The sequence below is a fragment of the Crinia signifera genome, chromosome 1 (genome assembly GCF_055691185.1).
Source record: "Crinia signifera chromosome 1, ASM5569118v1, whole genome shotgun sequence".
In the NCBI taxonomy this organism is placed as follows: domain Eukaryota; kingdom Metazoa; phylum Chordata; class Amphibia; order Anura; family Myobatrachidae; genus Crinia; species Crinia signifera.
In genome coordinates, this window is record NC_139217.1 from 13,825,650 (window position 1) to 13,842,520 (window position 16,871).

Here is a 16,871-nt window from a genome sequence, read left to right on the forward strand (position 1 = left end):
CAGACCAGCTGTGTGAGTATCACACTCCCTGAGGCGTTCGCACAGAGCAGGGTGAGCAGGGGGCGGGCAGGGGTATGTCCCATGGGAACGCCCAGCATTTCCTGGGTGCACCCACAAAAACACAGGCATGTCAAAGCCTGCACGTGATGTCAGCGCGCACATTCATTCGCATGCAGGCGCGGACAGTCGTGTGTCAGCGGGGGTCTGGCTGAATGAGCAGCAAATTAATGCTGCTTAGTGATTGGATCTGAATCAGGCCCTATGGGTTCTAGTTTCATTCATGTTCTGTAGAAGCTGGAGTCAGACCATTGGTGTATTCATGGGATCATACAGGAAGGCTCGGAGCTCACGCTCATAGGAATGGAAATACTGTGAGATGCTGCCCTCCAGTGGAATATACAATTATAACAATGTTGAAAAAGATGACACCCAGCTAATCAATGGTTTGATAAAGATGCCCTATAGGTAGGAATGTGGCACATCTCACCCAGGGCCGGATTATAATGGAGGCACAAGGGGTCAGTGCCCCTGGGCCCCCCATTAGCTAGGGGCCCGCTGTGGTTGGCATGGTTGGCATGCTTTTTTTTTTAGCCACAGGTTTTGTGCATGGGAGTGGGGTAGTGCTGCAGCTTCACTTATCTGCCAATGTGACAATGATTAATGGTGCTGAGCATCGGGAGCCAAGGCACACTGATTGCACAAGTGTGCAGTGCATTACTGGGAGTTGACTAAGTCCCATGAGACTTTGCACAAGAGGGCAGAGGCTGAGAGGTTTGTGATGAGCTCTGATTGGTGGAGCTCATTACATGCCCATGGAGAACAGCAGCAGCTTAGTCATGGGAGGGTTTTTAATGAAAGGCAGCACTAGGACTGTGAGGTCTCCTACAGAGTAAGTTGCAGAGGGACAAACACAGGCTTTTCATATGGTATGTATTTATGTGTGAGTGTGTATATATATATATATATATATATATATATGCAGTTACCCATTGACCAAGTTTATACAGCCTTTACTCTGTGTTTTGACAGTATAATATTCTCCCATGCAGTGTGCAGCCAGTAATGACAAGTGCAAGGGGCACCCCCTGGCTAAAGTACCCCGGGCCCCCCGAATGCTTAATCTGGCACTGATCTCACCCTTAATGTGCTTCTCATGTTAAACATCCATCTCACCGTATCTAATAAAGAGCAATCGCACCCTGATCCCACCAAAATAAAATAACAAAACTAGGCAAACAATAGATGCACCCCTAACTGGCAAGTTTAATGGGTATGAGCAGCACCTGTTTCCTATGATCACACATACACATTACACTTGTGTGGGTCTGTGTCCATTCTACATGTCCTAAATATCGTTCCTGTTATACATTTCTGTGAGCTACTGGCATCCTGGCCTCTTGTTTACATTGTCTTAAGGAGCCCATTAACTTATTGTGACATACCTCTACCTTAATTTAAGCTAGCTTAACCTAAAAATAACCACACGGACACTAAATAAACCACCCCGACAAGAAACAACAACACGGACACTAAATAAAACACTCGGACAAGAAATAACCACACGGCCACTAAATAAACCACTCCGACAAGAAACAACAACGCGGACACTAAATAAACCACTCCGACAAGAAACAACAACACGGACACTAAATAAAACACTCGGACAAGAAATAACCACACGGACACTAATACCCCTTTCACATCGTACTTTTAAAATGGTATATTGCCATTTTCTTTCAATTTTAAAACGTTTAAGGCTGCAATGTGAAAGTGCCAGAGTTGATTTACCAGTTAACGTTAACCGGTATTTCAACACGGTTAAAAAGCAGAGTCCTACACGTTTTAACCCCTTCCCGCCGCAGCCTGTTTTTGCCTTCCTGACAGAGCCCTTTTTTTTAAATCTGACATGTATCACTTAAGTGGGGATAACTTTTTTTTGCTTTTACTTATCCCAGTGATTTTGAGATTGTTTTCTCGTGACACATTGTACTTCAAGTTAGTGGTAAATTTGGGTCGATACAGTCTGTGTTTTTTTTGTGAAAAATACCAAAATGTCGTAAAAAAATTGAAAATTTAGAAATTTTCAAAATGTTAAATTTTCTGCTTGTGAGACAAATAATCATACCACTCAAAATAGTTAATAACTAACATAGGCCATATGTATACTTTATGTTTCCATCATTATTTCAACCTCCTTTTAATTTTTTTGGACACTAGGAGGCTTAAAATATGAATAGCAAATTCTCAAATTTTCAAGAAAATTTCAAACACTGATTTTTTTAGGGACCAGTTCAGTTCTGATGTGACTTTGAGGGACTTGTATGTGAGACACCCCCATAAATGATGCCATTTCAAAAACTGCACCCCTCACAGTATTCAAAACAGCATTTTGGAAGTTTGTTAACCCTTTAGGTGTTTCACAGGAATTAAAACAAAGTGTAGGTGAAATTTCAAAATTTCATTTTTTTTTGCAGATTTTCAATTTTAATACATTTTTCTAAGGAACACAGTAGATTTTACTAGAGAAATGTGACTAAAAATTGATTCCCCCAATTCTTTTGTTTTCATAAATATCCTATATGTGGCCCTAGTGTGCACGTTGACCAAACCACAGGCTTCATAATAGAAGGAGCACCTACTTGATTTTGTAGCCTCCTTTTTATGAGATTATTTTTTAGGCACCATGTAGGTTTCTAGGCACCATAAGATGCTAAAAGTTAGGAACCCCCCCACAAGTGACCCCATTTTGCAAACTACACCCCTCAGGGAATTCATCTAGGGGTATAGTGTACATTTCAAACCCCCAGGGGTTTCACCAATTGTGGTACAACTGGGCTGTGAAAATGAAAAATTACATTTTTTACACAAAAATGCAGTTCTGGCTCAAAATTTTTCATTTTCACAAGGAATGAAGGAGACAAAGCACCCCAAAATCTGTGCCCCAATTTCTCCCGAGTACGGCAATGCCTCACATGTGACCAAAAAATACCATTTGGGTGCATGGCAGGACTCAGAAGGGAAGGAGTGATATTTGGATTTTGCAGCACAGATTCTGGTGGAATGTTGGTGGGTGCTATGTCGCATTAGCAAGACCCCCGAAGCACCAATACAGTGGAACCCCCCCACAAGTGACCCCATTTTGCAAACTACACCCCTCAGGGAATTCAACTAGGGGTATAGTGTACATTTCAAACCCCCAGGGGTTTCACCAATTGTGGTACAACTGGGCAGTGAAAATGAAAAATTAAATTTTTTACACAAAAATGCAGTTCTGGCTCAAAATTTTTCATTTTCACAAGGAATGAAGGAGACAAAGCACCCCAAAATCTGTGCCCCAATTTCTCCCGAGTACGGCAATGCCTCATGTGTGACCAAAAAATGGCAGGACTCAGAAGGGAAGGAGTGATATTTGGATTTTGCAGCACAGATTCTGGTGGAATGTTGGTGGGTGCTATGTCGCATTAGCAAGACCCCCAAAGCACCAATACAGTGGAACCCCCCCACAAGTGACCCCATTTTGCAAACTACACCCCTCAGGGAATTCATCTAGGGGTATAGTGTACATTTCAAACCCCCAGGGGCTTCACCAATTTTGATACAACTGGGCTGTGCAAATGAAAAATTACATTTTTTTACACAAAAATGCAGTTCTGGCTCAAAATTTTTCATTTTCATAAGGTATGAAGGAGAAAAAGCACCCCAAAATCTGTGCCCCAATTTCTCCCGAGTATGGCAATGCCTCATATGTGACCAAAAAATACCAGTTGGGTGCATGGCAGGACTCAGAAGGGAAGGAGTGATTTTTGGATTTTGCAGCTCAGATTCTGGTGGAATGAATGGTGGGTGCTATGTGGCATTAGCAAGACCCCCGAAGCACGGTGAAATGATGAACCTTATAATCCATAGATGTGTGGTATATTTTAAAACACTCCTTTATATATAGGCCGGGTTTGTCGGGGCAAGTTTCACAGTGGAAAATAGTATCCTTTCTTATTCCCTTTTTATAGCAAACTTTGCACCTTTTTTGTGTCCTGCCCTTTTTTGCAGTGGAGGGGATTTCGTTAGGAAAATGCTGCCCTGGTACAATACGGGGGCCAGTACTAGAAGTACTGGGGCCCTCTGCCTGCTGGTTCCCAAATATTAGGCCCTTTATGACTTCCTCTTGAAAGTGCATAAATGTCCCCGTCTGGCTGGTAGAACGGAATAGTACGTAAGCGTTATACAGTGCCATCTGGATGATATACACGGCCAGCTTCTTGTACCAGATTTTTGTTTTCCGCAGGGCACTGTACGGCTTCAGTACCTGATCTGAAAGATCCACTCCGCCCATGTACTTATTGTAATCTAGGATACAATTAGGTTTTGAGGTGTGGGTACTGGTACCTCGTACAGGGACGGAGGTGGTACTGTCTCCATGAATTGTTGTCAGTATAAGGACATCCCTCTTGTCCTTATATTTGACCAACAACATATTTTCGGTGGATTGTGCCCTGCTTTCACCCCTTCTCAGTACTTGGGCAATGTGCGTTTTTGGGAGGCCTCTTTGGTTCTTGCGCACAGTACCGCAAGCTGCTGTACCTCTTGAACCAAGGGCCTTAAACAGGGGGATGCTAGTGTAAAAGTTATCCACATAGAGGTGATAACCTTTATCCAGGAAGGGGTGCACTAAATCCCAGACAATTTTTCCACTAACACCTACGAGGGAGGGGGGGCATTCTGGCGGTTCAATTCTTGAATCCTTCCCTTCATATACCCTAAACCTGTGGGTGTACCCTGAGGTGCTTTCACACAGTTTATACATTGTTATGCCATACCTTGCCCTCTTACTGGGAAGGTACTGGTGGAATTTAACCCTTCCTTTAAAATGTATAAGGGACTCGTCGATACAAATAAATTTTTCAGGGATGTACATCTCTGCAAATTTGGCACTGAAATGATCAATGACCGGCCTGACTTTGAATAGCCGGTCAAAGGTGGGATCATCTCTGGGTGGGCACTGTGCATTATCGGTGTAATGTAAAAATTTAAGGATTGTCTCAAAACGAGTCCGAGTCATGGCCATACGGTAAAGTGGTTTGCTGTACAGAACATCTGTACTCCAATATTGCCTAATTTCTGGCTTTTTTACTATGCCCATATGTAACACCAGACCCCAAAACGTCATCATCTCTACTGCATCTACAGGGGTCCACCTAGCAAATGATGACGTGGGGTTTTGAGCAATAAACTGCTGGGCATATAAATTACTTTGGTCCACCATTAAATTTATAAAATCATCAGAGAAAAATAATTTGAAAAAGTCAATTTCTCTGAGACCTGTTGAATCAAATTGGATTCCTGGGATGGCCAAAAACTCAGGAACCTGGGGCTCAAAATTGTCTGGTGGTGGGGTCCATACGGGATCAATCATTTGGGGGGGGGTCTCAGCTGCTCTACGGGGGCGTCTTTGAGGGGGTCCCTCATCACTAGAGGAGGAAGATGAGGTTAAGACGAATCCTTCAAATTCCCCGCTTGCATCACTGGCTGTGTCAGAGTCAGAGGCAAGCATGGCATATGCCTCCTCCGCTGAATACATTCTTCTGGATGACTGGGATGACATTTGGGATGACATTTGGGATGCCATTTTTATTTTTGTGTTTCTGTAAGTGTAATGTTTCAACACGTGTATAGTGTAGGGGGGGTACAAACTTTATTTCAACACGGGGGGTATGTAGTGTGTAGTGTGTATGTAGTGCAGAAAAAAAAATACTTTTTACAGGAATTTGATCCCAATAAAAAAAAAAAAAATTAGATCAACCCTGTGGCAAAAATGCTGATCTGTGATGTACGTCACTCAGCAACTTCAAGGCAGCTTTTGGTACAACCTTGAAGGGGTTAAAAAAAAAAAAAAAAGGTCCTGCGCCAAAAATTGAGCACAGATGTTGGTCAGTAACGTCCGTCACTGAACAGCGCTCAAAGGCAACAGGAATTTGATCCAAAAAAATAAATAAATAGATCAACCCTGTGCCGAAAATGCTGATCAGTGATGTACGTCACTGATCAGCGTTCGGCGGCCACAGGACACCCACAAAAGCAACGTGGGTGTAAAAACAATTTAAAAAAAATAAACCACAGCACTCTCCAAAAAAAAAACAATTTAAAAAAACTGCAGAAAAAAAATTATATCAACCCTGTGCCAAAAATGCTGTTCAGTGATGTACGTCACTGATCAGCGCTCAGCGGCCACAGGACACCCACAAAAGCAACGTGGGTGTAAAAACAAAACCCCACTGCACTCTCCAAAAAAAAAAGAACTGCAGATCAGTGATGCAGTGATGCAACACTGATTAGCAGTGAGGGGCAGCAGGCACACAACTGTGGGTGCAACCTGACAGGGTATATATATAAAAAAAAAACCTGCACCCCCAAAAAGTTGCTGATCAGTTAATTTATACTGATCAGCACAAAAGGGGGGCAGCAGGGGGGGGCAGCAGTCAGTTGCACAGGCAGCACAACCTTTGGTGCAACTGACAGGTATATATATATATATAAAAAAAAAACCTGCACCCCCAAAAAGTTGCTGATCAGCACAGATATACTGATCAGCACAAAAGGGGGGGCAGCAGACACAAAATATAGCACTCTCTATCACTCTCTGTCACTATCTCTCACTATCTCTCACTATCTCTCACTATCTCTCACTATCTCTCACTCTATGACACTGCAGCAGCAGCACACAGGAAGTCACAAGATCCAGGAAGCATCCAGCTGCTGGCAGCACGCTACCAGCGATGATCAGGTAAGTATCAGGCAAGGATCAGGTCAGTATATCAGATTGGCACGGTGACCGCTCTGCACGCAATTCCAGACCGGAATGGCGTCTGCAGCGCAATCACCGTTAGTTTAAATCACGCGCCATGGCTGTGATTGGTCCGTCGGTCCGACGGACCAATCACAGCCTTGGGGGCAGGTGGGGTGAGGTGTGGTCATCACCGGTGACCACCGGTGACCCCCTCACGCCCCCTCACACCCGGCGGTGATTGATCCCTGTGTTACCGAGCGTCTGATTCACCGGTAACACAGGAAAACGCTGCGATTGGCTGTTCACATTGAACAGCCTATCGCAGCGATCGCCGACGGGGGGGAGGCATCGCCGCCCCCCCTGGGCATGCTGGGACATGTCTGCTGTCAGGGACAGCAGACATGTTTAAACTGTCACCGCGTCTATAGACGCGGTGACAGTTTAAAGTCATGACGTATATATACGTCATGTGTCGGGAAGTACATCCCGGCCATGACGTATATATACGTCAAATGTCGGGTAGGGGTTAAAGCCGTTTTTTTGGCAGTTTGAACAGCTCTATTTCAATTAGAGATGTGCGGCGGCCACTTTTTCGGGTTTTGGTTTTGGATTTGGATCTCCCTTCGTGTTTTGGATTTGGATTGGTTTTGGCAAAACCACCCTTGCGGGTTTTGGTTTTGGATCTGGATTTTTTTGGAAAAATGCTAAAAATTGCTAAAATAATAGTTTTCGGGCCTGTTTTTGCCCCTAAAGTGTTATTAAGCTCAATAACATTAGTTTCCACTCATTTCTAGACAATTTTGATCACTTCACAGCTCACAAAATAGTTTTCATATACTGTAGTAGGGCCATAAGGTTATCCCGAGGTAGCTGGATGACTAAGCTAGGCAACAGCAGTGGGCATCACATACATGTGGACCTTACACTTCCAACCTGGCACATGTTGGAAGCAGAGCAGCACTACAGGGGCAGACAGGGTGGCAGTTTAATAACCCCCCCCCCCCCCTTGTAGCTGCGCTCCTCTGTTAGAACCTCCACACAAGTACCAAGAGCCCAATGTGGATTGATTTTGCAGTTTGGCATGTGCAGCCAAGGAGCAGTGGGTGTTTGGTGCAGCATTGACTGTGTCTGCAAGGTAGTATCTGATTGGATCAGTTTAATATCTAACAAGACCCCTATCTGGCGTGAGGTAACATGGTTTGTGAAGTTACCTCCTTATCAAACTTTATCAGACTGGCTAGGCGTGCGTTCCATTTCCTCCCTCACCACTTCACCACATTACATGTGTTCCTCCCGAAGCCACGCACTTGGTCTAGTACGCTGACCATCAGCAGCTGTTGGGACTTCTTCTTCCCAAACATTTATCAATCCATCCATACTATCCCAAAAGGAGGATAAATACTCTGGATGTCACTGATGACATCTATTCTTCCCCAATAGAGAAGGACCGATCTTCGTTCAAAGCTATACTAGTAGCTGTGCTCCTCTGGTAGAAGATCCAATCAAGTACCAAAACCCCTGTTTGGCTTGATTGTGCACTCTTCCTCATGTTCAGCCAAGGAGCAGTGGGCGTTTCGTGCAGCATTTATTTAGTCTGCAAGGTAGTATCTGATTAGATCAGTTTAATATCTAACAAGACCCCTATCTGGCGTGAGGTCACGTGGTTTGTGAAGTTACCTCCTTATCAAACTTGATCAGACAGGCTAGGCGTGCGTTCCATTTCCTCCCTCACCACTTCACCACATTACATGTGTTCCTCCCGAAGCCACGCACTTGGTCTAGTACGCTGACCATCAGCAGCTGTTTGGACTACTTCTTCCCAAACATTTATCAATCCATCCATACTATCCCAAAAGGAGGATAAATACTCTGGATGTCACTGATGACATATATTCTTCCCCAATAGAGAAGGACCGATCTTCGTTCAAAGCTATACTAGTAGCTGCGCTCCTCTGGTAGAAGATCCAATCAAGTACCAAAACCCCTTTTTGGCTTGATTGTGCACTCTTCCTCATGTTCAGCCAAGGAGCAGTGGGCGTTTCGTGCAGCACTTATTTAGTCTGCAAGGTAGTATCTGATTAGATCAGTTTAATATCTAACAAGACCCCTTTCTGGCGTGAGGTCACGTGGTTTGTGAAGTTACCTCCTTATCAAACTTGATCAGACTGGCTAGGCGTGCGTTCCATTTCCTCCCTCACCAGTTCACCACATTACATGTGTTCCTCCTGAAGCCACGCACTTGGTCTAGTACGCTGACCATCAGCAGCTGTTGGGACTACTTCTTCCCAAACATTTATCAATCCATCCATACTATCCCAAAAGGAGGATAAATACTCTGGATGTCACTGATGACATATATTCTTCCCCAATAGAGAAGGACCGATCTTCGTTCAAAGCTATACTAGTAGCTGCGCTCCTCTGGTAGAAGATCCAATCAAGTACCAAAACCCCTGTTTGGCTTGATTGTGCACTCTTCCTCATGTTCAGCCAAGGAGCAGTGGGCGTTTCGTGCAGCACTTATTTAGTCTGCAAGGTAGTATCTGATTAGATCAGTTTAATATCTAACAAGACCCCTATATGGCATGAGGTCACGTGGTTTGTGAAGTTACCTCCTTATCAAACTTGATCAGACAGGCTAGGCGTGCGTTCCATTTCCTCCCTCACCAGTTCACCACATTACATGTGTTCCTCCCGAAGCCACGTACTTGGTCTAGTACGCTGACCATCAGCAGCTGTTGGGACTACTTCTTCCCAAACATTTATCAATCCATCCATACTATCCCAAAAGGAGGATAAATACTCTGGATGTCACTGATGACATATATTCTTCCCCAATAGAGAAGGACCGATCTTCGTTCAAAGCTATACTAGTAGCTGCGCTCCTCTGGTAGAAGATCCAATCAAGTACCAAAACCCCTGTTTGGCTTGATTGGGCACTCTTCCTCATGTTCAGCCAAGGAGCAGTGGGCGTTTCGTGCAGCACTTATTTAGTCTGCAAGGTAGTATCTGATTAGATCAGTTTAATATCTAACAAGACCCCTATCTGGCGTGAGGTCACGTAGTTTCTGAACACTTGGAGCATTACCAGTTGCCTCCTCATCCATCACCTAATGGGTGGAGGGGGGTGGGGTAATTGGTGGCAGGGGTGGGGTAATTGGTGGCCTCCACCTCTCTAGGACCCCAGGTTAGGAGATCCCTATATAGTCTACCCTCATAGACCGCTATCTATGTAGTAGGGTCAATTAGTCTGCGACATCTGTCACCCAATTCACCGCTAAGGTTAATTTGTTTGAGCTGGCTGGCTAGGTGTGTTTTCCCTTACCTCCCTCACCACTTCACCAAATCACGTGTGTTCCTCCCGAAGCCACGCCCTCGGTCTAGGAATGAATAAGACCATGGATGTCCCTGAGGACATGTTTTCATCCATTATGGATGGGGTGGAGAGCGAATCACCCATCTCCCCACCATTCATCCATCAAAGATTTAAAAATTTATGACGCTACAAAGAGCCAACAAATGACGCAGAAAGAGGTGCAAGTAAAAGAATTGCTGGGGCCCTGCCACTCAGCCATCCATCCATCCGGGACATCCCATCCAAAAAGAAGTACGATAGGAATGGATGAGACCATGGATGTCCATGAGGACATATTTTTCATCCATAATGGATGATGTGGAGAAAGAAATCACCCATTTCCCCTCCATTCATCCATCAAAGAGGTAAAAAATCAGGACGCTACAAACAGCCAACAAATGACGCAGAAATAGGTGCAAGAAAAAGATTTGCTGGGGCCCTCCCACCCAGCCATCCATCTGGGACATCCCATCCAAAAAAGAAGTACGATAGGAATAGATGAGACCATGGATGTCCATGAGGACATATTTTCATCCATAATAGATGATGTGGAGAAAGAAATCACCCATCTCCCCACCATTCATCCATCAAAGAGGTAAAAAATGTATGACGCTAAAAAGAGCCAACAAATGACGCAGAAAGAGGTGCAAGAAAAAGATTTGCTGGGGCCCTGCCACACAGCCATCCATCCATCCGGGACATCCCATCCAAAAAGAAGTACGATAGGAAGGGATAAGACCATGGATGTCCATGAGGACATATTTTCATCCATAATAGATGATGTGGAGAAAGAAACCACCCATCTCCCCACCATTCATCCATCCATCAAAGATTTAAAAATTTATGACGCTACAAAGAGCCAACAAATGATGCAGAAATAGGTGCAAGAAAAAGATTCGCTGGGGCCCTGCCACCCAGCCATCCATCCATCCGGGACATCCCATCCAAAAAGAAGTACGATAGGAAGGGATAAGACCATGGATGTCCATGAGGACATATTTTCATCCATAATAGATGATGTGGAGAGAGAAATCACCCATCTCCCCAACATTCATCCATCAAAGAGGTAAAAAATTAGGATGCTACAACAGCCAACAAAACGACGCAGAAAGAGATGCAAGATGATATTGTCCTTGGGCCCTCCCACCCACCCTTATGTAGTATACAGGACATGCACAGTTTAACAAACCAATCATTTCAGCGACAGGGACTTCAACTGTCAACTGTGGCTGAAATGATTGGTTTGTTTGGGCCCCCACGAAAAATAAATGGCAATGGCCATTGCACAAACTGGCTTTACAAGATGTCATCCTCAGCATCAGATTCCTCAGCCTCATCCTCTTCTTCACACACAATTAATTTGTCGTCGCTGGAATCAACCAATACAGGAAGACTATGTGTATTAGGAGGACGTAAGTGCTGGTGAAGGAGGTCAAGTTCGTGGAATTTGAAATTCATTTTTATGAACATCATCTTCTCCACGTTTTGTGGAAGTAACCTCCTACACCGATCGCTTACAAGGTTCCCAGCTGCGCTGAAGACTCTCTCAGAATATACACTGGAGGGTGGACAACTTAAGTAAAGCAAAGCCAGTTTGTGCAAAGGACGCCACATTGCCTTTTTTTCTTGCCAATAATGGAATGGACAATCTGACATACCTATATCGATGCTATCGGCAAAGTAGTCATCCACCATTCTTTCAATTGTGATAGCATCATAGTCAGTAGCAGTCGACATGTCCATTATGCTAGGAAGCTCCTTCAGTCCGGACCAGATGTCAAATATATTTCCGGACTGAATAGCAGTGGGTCTCCTAGGAAAATTTAGCTTTTTCCTCGCAACCCCAGTGGTAGAAATTGAAGGAGAAGTTGTGTGCCTGCCACTTTCCGCTTCAGCTGACAAATTTTGGAGCAAGAGGTCTTTGCACCTCTGCAGATTTGTTCCCATTGGTAACAAAGACACAATGTAAGACTTAAACCTAGGATCCAGTATTGTCGCCAAAATATAATGATCTTCATCCCCCTTTCAAAGGATACGACCTCACCTAGAGTATTGTGTTCAGTTCTGGAGGCCATATCTCCAGAAGGATATAAATACATTAGAGACTGTACAAAGAAGAGCAACTAAAATGGTGCATGGCCTACATCACAAAACGTACCAGGAAAGACTAAAAGATCTTAATATGTATACTTTAGAGCAGAGAAGGGAAAGGGGGGACATGATAGAAACTTTCAAATATATCAAGGGCTTTAACAAGGTAAAGGTGGGAGACATTCTTCACAGGAAGAGGAGCAACAGAACACGAGGACATGCACTGAAACTAGAGGGAGGAAGATTCAGGGGAAATGTGAGGAAGAATTTTTTTCACAGAAAGAGTAGTAGATAAGTGGAATAGCCTCCCAACAGAGGTGGTAGACGCAAATACAGTAGTACAATTTAAACATGCTTGGGATAAGCATATTGATATCCTTACAAAAAAATAAGGATCAAATATGGTTTGAGGTAACATGTTTTAAAAAAAGGGTAGACTAGATGGGCCAAGTGGTTCTTATCTGCCGTCAAATTCTATGTTTCTATCTAATTGTAAGAGATCGACGACCCTTGGATCCTTGATAAGTGAACTAATAGCGTGATCCACTAGTCCTACATATTTTGCAGATTCACTGTGCTTCAACTCCTCCTTCAATTTCGCCAACTGGTTTTGCAAAAGGCCTATCAAGGGAATGACCTGGCTCAAGCTGGCAGTGTCAGAACTAACTTTGCGTGTAGCAGCCTCAAAGGGCTGCAGGATCTTGCACACCACGGAAATTATTCTCCACTGAGCTTGACTCAGGTGCATTCCCGTTCCTCTCCCTATGTCATAGGTCGAGGTGTAGGTTTGGATGGCCTTTTGCTGCTCCTCCATCCGCTGAAGCATATAGAGGGTGGAATTCCACCTCGTGACCACCTCTTGCTTCAGCTGATGGCAGGGCAAATTTAGCTTTTCTTGCAAGTCTTGCAATCTCCTGCACGCACTTGCAGAATGGCGAAAATGTCCACAAATTTTCCGAACAACTGACAACATCTCTTGAACACCCCTGTCCTTTTTCAAGAAATGGTGCACCACCAAATTTACTGTGTGAGCAAAACATGGGACATGTTGGAATTCGATTTAAGAGAGGGGTGTCCAAAGAAGGACAAAGGCAGAACAAAACTAGGTTTTTGGGGCACTCTTTTTAGAAAAAAATAGTGTTAGGTAGTAAGATGATTGGAATTAATAAATAACTTTTATTAAGGTTCACTTAAAATAAGTTGGCGTCAATAATAAATAAATAAAACATTTCAAGCAAATACAATTTACAATGGTGCATCACAGTATAAGTATACAATTGAATAGAAAGTCTCATTGACTAGGCGAAAATGTTTAACACCAAGGGGACCACCCCCTGTTGAGTTGAAGAAATGTTCAACCCGTGAAGATTCCCTTCGTGGGGTAAATGAACAAGCGTCGCGGTGAACAAGCCTTCACGGCGAAACACGTGTCCAGACGCACCTAGGACCACCCCCTGACGTCACTCCATACCTGGAGCCTCTCCACCCGTCGCAAGCCACGGGCGGATCACCCGGCCGCCTCTACACAGCCTTTAACGCTGAAATTCCCAGTAGACGCAGCCTGACTCAGGGACCCACCCGGACTGAGTCTCCGTCAACAGCGGGTTGTCACCCGCCAGGTACCTGCATTCCACACGGTACCTCTTACCACGTAGGACTTCCCACCCACCGCCTTACTAACTTATCAGACTGTCCGCTCTCTCTCTCTCTAACATACCCTTGTTCTTCCTCTCCATGTGTTTGGTGATCTCCTAAATACAGCTTGTGTAAGGGAGAATTACCCTCTGCATTATTATAGAACAGCCAATCTGCCGCTGTGTACCGCACTGATATTATCTGAATCTACAACATCTGTGCTCTCTTTTCATATATCACTATTACCAGATCGCCTTAATAGAGTCAGATATATTGTGAGATTTATCTGTGCAACCTGTAACCGCATATATTTCTATGTGAGGGCATTTTTCCTTCTACATAAGTATAAATATCTGCCCCTGTGAACTACACAGGCACTGTTTATATGCACCGCTGGTTTGCTGTTTTTTCACATATTCTATTGTGACCTAAGTGCCCTATCAGACTTTGATATATTGGGAGCCTCTTTACTGCAAACCCGCAACTGATCAGACATCCAATTAGGATGACTCATACAGGCTCTGTTTAATCACATTGTTTGATTGCGTTCATTTATCTTGCACATGTCATTTTGACTGGACTACCGCATCGGAACCCAGTAGATCGCGATAGTGGCAGTCTGTCTGTGCTTGTCCCTTTGACGGTGTTGTGCAATCATAGCTTAATACATCGAGAGCTTATCATTCAACATCTGTGTGTATTAATTGTATATCAAGTGAGTGTCATTTTGTGTGCATGTTCTGCAACCTCAAAATCAATTACCAGGTTTATCGGGTCTGCATAACCACATATCTATGGCTTAATATACACTGTAAATATTTACCATTAAGTTTACCTGTTTCTGCAACCCCGATTGGTGGTTCTGTACTCTTTTTCCACCTAATGTGATCACCTAGGGACCTAAAAACATCATTATTTTCCCTCTGTGACACATACCACACAGTACTGTACCACACAACCCCCGGATCGAATCTGGTGTTAAGTGTCAACTTATCATTCTCACCAGTTAGACCAGTCGGATAGGGGGCACATACTAACTTTTACTTTTATCTTTCTCTATTTCTTTTTTTATTGAATTGAGCACAACCAGACTATTACTCTCAACCTCCATCCAATTTATTTTATATGATGGAGGGTAGTAGAAGGGTCTGGTCACTGTAATAAATTCAGTGCTCTGTACTCTCGTATATCGTTGCTCTCTCATCCCTAGGCATATCTGACCCGTCCTGCAATACCTTGCGTATCAGGCCTTGGTCACCCGGTGTGTCTCTGGAAAGCAGAAGCAATTTATGGTCCCAAACATCAGTCCTGTGTTGCTACTTCAATCCTATTAAGTATACGACCATACACCACTGGGCCGCCTGATCTCGTCCGATCTCAGTAGCTAAACAGTGTTTGGCCAGATCAGTACCTAATCGGGCGACTGATAGGGAAGATCTGGTGTCGTATGAACAGCGGAACACCTCGAATACCAGGCACGACACCAATGACCACTTTTCTGCTCTCACTCTTTCATAACTCAGTCTACGTACCAGTATATATCTGTTATTATTGTGAATTTCTTAATCATTTACCCCACGAAGGGAATCTTCACGGGTTGAACATTTCTTCAACTCAACAGGGGGTGGTCCCCTTGGTGTTAAACATTTTCGCCTAGTCAATGAGACTTTCTATTCAATTGTATACTTATACTGTGATGCACCATTGTAAATTGTATTTGCTTGAAATGTTTTATTTATTTATTATTGACGCCAACTTATTTTAAGTGAACCTTAATAAAAGTTATTTATTAATTCCAATCATCTTACTACCTAACACCAATTTTTTCTAAAAAGAGTGCCCCAAAAACCTAGTTTTGTTCTGCCTTTGACCTTCTTTGGACACCCCTCTCTTAAATCAGCTTCACTGCTGAACTATTGGGAGCACCACCAACCTTGTACCGCTGACAATAAAAGTCATACTGGTTGTATGTTGGTATTTCTATTGACTATTAAATAATTCCTTACAATTGATTTTTTATTGTTATTTTGTCGCTTGTGACGATCCACCCCAACTCTTCGAAACATGTTGGAATTCGCCCACATGTAATGCACTCACAATATTGGTGGCATTGTCGGATACCACAAATCCTGAGGAGAGTCCAAGTGGGGTAAGCCATTGCGCAATGACTTCCCGTAGTTTTTCTAGGATGTTTTCCGCTGTGTGCCTTTTACTGAAACCGGTGATACACAGTGTAGCCTGCTTCTGAATAGCAATGGGAGATGATGTTGCTGCTGCTGCTGCTGCTGTTGGTGTTGCTGCTGAAGGCAATACATCCACCCAGTGAGCAGTCACAGACATGTAGTCTTTTGTTTGCCCTGTTCCGCTTGTCCACATATCCGTGGTTAAGTGGACAGTGGGTACAGAGGCATTTTTAAGGACAGTAACAACGCTTTTTTTAATGTCTGTGTACAGTCTGGGTACTGCCTTCCTGGAGAAGTGGAACCTAGATGGAATTTGGTAACGGGGACACAGGATCTCTAGCAACTGGGTAAAACCCACAGAATTAATTGCGGATACTGGATGCACGTCTATTACCAACATAGTTGTTATGGCGTCAGTAATACGCTGTGCAACGGGGTGACTGCTGGCATACTTCATCCCCCTTTCAAAGGATTGACTTACAGTCAGTTGCTTGGCTAAGTGATCAGGACTAGCATTCCTGGTCCCTTTCCTTGAAGCAGCAGCAGCAGCACCAGCAGCAGCAGCAGAAGCAACAGGTGTACCTGATAAGGATGCTTCTGAGGAATCCAGGATAGGAGAGGATTCAGTCAGGATCATGACATTGGGTGCAGGACTACTTCCCAATCCCATAATCTCTGAGGATGGGGATGATGCAGTTGTTTGAGGAGATTGCAGGACCTTGGATTTAACAGAGAAAGGGGAGCAGGACGGTGACGCTGGGCGGGCTGCTACATGTTTGTTCGTAGTTTCTTTTGACAAAAACTTCTGATGGATGCGCTGCAAATGACG

General features: G+C 44.0%; 1 pseudogene; it reads left to right on the forward strand.

Annotated features, from left to right (window-relative positions):
• The first annotated feature begins 15,193 nt into the window (after positions 1-15,193).
• LOC146040407 (5S ribosomal RNA) lies at positions 15,194-15,311 on the forward strand (annotated as a pseudogene).
• The last annotated feature ends 1,560 nt before the right edge of the window (positions 15,312-16,871 follow it).